Source organism: Amblyomma maculatum, chromosome 4 (genome assembly GCF_055883805.1).
Source record: "Amblyomma maculatum isolate TAMU_Amacu chromosome 4, ASM5588380v1, whole genome shotgun sequence".
NCBI classification, from domain to species: Eukaryota; Metazoa; Arthropoda; class Arachnida; order Ixodida; family Ixodidae; genus Amblyomma; species Amblyomma maculatum.
The window spans coordinates 170,443,095-170,446,006 of NC_139347.1; the positions used below are offsets into that span (position 1 = coordinate 170,443,095).

At 52.2% G+C, this 2,912-nt stretch overlaps 1 pseudogene; it reads left to right on the forward strand.

Moving 5' to 3' along the window:
* Positions 1-1,566: 1,566 nt before the first annotated feature.
* On the forward strand, positions 1,567-2,538 carry LOC146193477 (uncharacterized; annotated as a pseudogene).
* Positions 2,539-2,912: the final 374 nt, after the last annotated feature.

Below are 2,912 nucleotides of genomic sequence, written 5' to 3' on the forward strand. Positions count from 1 at the left end.
TTGTTACGCAATTCTTCCGTCTCAGTGCAGCTACAGGGACTCTAAAAGACACACTGGTCCATCCGGAAAACACTGACTTTCTGCTGTTCATATTTACTAATCGAACTAAGTACACGTCGACACCGCGCACCCCCCGCTTCTAATGCCTGAGCCACGCACACCAACGGACGCAAGAAATCCCGCTCACCTGAGAAACGGTTGCGCCTTCCTCGCCGCGTCGCTCCTCGATGTGGGGCACTTCCGATCGTCGCTGCCTCTGACCGTCACCGCTGGGGGTCCCTGGGTCCTTGCACGCGTCGACAAAGCCCTACCCCGAACGACCGGAAGAACTCAGCACTTGTGCAACGGTTGCTCCCTCCTTGCCGCGCCGCTCATCGCTGGTGGGCACTCCTATTCCCCGCTGCCTCTGACCGTCTCCTCTTGGGGTCCCTAGGTCCTTGCCCGCGGCGAAGCTCTTCCACGTTGAACGGCCGGCAGACTTCGGTGAGCGCCGATAACGTTGCGACGGCTCGAGTAACGGGCTGGGCTTTCGGTGTGCTGCAGTTGCCGAATCGTACTCTCGACTGCGCCAGTAAAAGGTCAAAACGTTCTACTTGTCTCTTCTTCATATCTTCCACACCTCTCCAAGGGGCTCCTCGATTCGGCAGGCGACGTGCAGTTCACACACAAACACTCAATGACGTAGGACGACGAATTTGCAGTAACAAAACGAAAATTAACTTTATACGACGCAAACACAAGATTCAGAAAACTTATTCACAGGAGACAGAGAGGCGACACACTTCACAAAAGAGACTGAGCGAAAAACTAACTGCAAAACAAGCGCATCGCTCTATTTACGACTTCTCAGTCGGGGCCTGCCTGCTACGCTGTCTTCTCCGACCGAGAATCGAATGAGAACCAGAACCGTCGTTAGCTGCGTGGCGCGCTCTTAAATAGCCAGCGCCGAACCTTCTAGGCGCGGAGGAGGAACGGAAAACAGCTTAGCGCTGCGAAAGCTATGCCTTCCCCCCTTGGCCTTCTGGAGAGGCCTCGAATTTTCTCGAACATGGTCAGCACACGCGGACCTCCCACGCGAAGCGAGGAGGAGGGTTGGGACCGTGCGGGGGAATGCACGCTTGACTCCGCGCATGGCGACGAGGGCGAGGAGGCGCAGCGCGGTAGCCGAGATGACGTAATCGGTCGCGTCGCTTTCTCGTAGCTTGGAGAACATTCCATCGCCGTTTTCTGCGGCGCACGCGCCGAAACATTACAGAAAGGGCCACCGCGGCCTTACAACCACGTTGTAGAGAAATCAATTTTTTTTTGGAGGTAAGGAAAGTGCAAAAGAAAATAGAAAGGTAGGAAAGGCAGCAGCGTCATTGGCCTACTGACCAGCTTCCCTATAACCACCTTTTCTTCCTATACATGGCTTGCACGTGACGTCACCTCCGCCCGCGCCGACGCGTCAGAGCCATGCTGGAGCACCATTCGGAAGCGGGACTCCGCGCGCGCCGCCTGTTACAGTGCTTGCAGTGTTCGTTTTTCTTTGTACTTCTAGACGGATGTCGCCGCTTTTTATGAGAAATGCCTCCTGTTTATAGTAAGCCTGCTTTTAACGAGGCATATTTTGCTGGACTGATTGGATCGGCGCGTGCGCGCTACCAAGAGATCAGGCTGTGCGATGATGTGGACCCGTACACGTTGCGACCGGGTGCGGACACGACGATGGATGTCGACGCTTTCCCTGAAGTTTCACACGGAGACATTGTAAACTATTTGGTGTTCTCCTCGAGTTTCGTGACACTGGAGGAAATGAAAGCGTACAAATCGCTCGAGTCTCACAACTATTTTACAAGCGGCTGGGTGAAAACTCTGTCGGCGAAGCGCCTGCAAGGAGAAAAGGTGCTGCTACTGGGAGAGGTAAGCTTGATCCTTTGCTTTGGTCTCGTACGTTGTGTAGAATAATATGAAGCATTTCCTGATCAGTCAACGATGCATACAATAGACGCGCGCGATATTGAAGCGCATCGCAGAGGTCAACTGAATCACTCTAAAATTAAAGTAATCGCGCTAGCTGCATTCATGTGCCATGCCTCAGATTTCATAATTTTTAAACAAGATAGCTTTTTCGCGAGTGTTTCATGGTTGAAAGGATGACAGTGCGTCGTTGCTGTGATATTTTGTTTTCATACTTCTGCACTGTGTACATGATGTGTACTTTGAAGATCTCTCCATTTTTTACTTTGTTTTGCAGGTGAACCACTCACAACGGCTGGGAGAGAAACACTGAAAGTCTGGATTCTCTGTAAAGAAAATGGTGCCGTGCTGACAGCACATTGCACCTGCATGGCCGGTGTGGGAGAAGCTTGCTCACATGTCGGTGCCTGTTCGTTTGCTGTCGAGACGGGTGTTCGGATGAGGAGCTCTGTTACCTGCGCCCAGAGAGACAACATTTGGCTCCCTACCTACGTAGAAAAAGTGCAGTTTAAAAGATTGAAGGAGATCGATTTTTCATCTGCCAAAGGAAAGAAGCGACAGCTAGAAGAACAGTGGTGATCACCGGCATGCAGACGTTTCATAAATGCAATGTAAACAAATATCTGGAGTGAACGAGATCTACGTTTCAGTCTTAAAGGGGCAATAGAGATGCTGACCTGATGCATTTTCAGTAGCGTTGACTTCAGATTCATCTCGCGGTAGTGCCTGGTTGTTTTCAGCATACGTGCTGTCGTCGGCACCGCCGTCGCAGCGGTTCTCGGATGGCGCGGTGGCAACTCCGGATGCTCCTACAGGTGCTGTGGCCTCTTCGTCGTCGAGCTCAGGTGTCGTTAGCTTTAATCGGCGTTTTGAAGCCCGTTCGTAGCGCCCAGTACATCCGTGCTTTGAGTTTTATCCCAGTAAAAGAGTTGGGGCCCAGTCCGGGTCCGTTT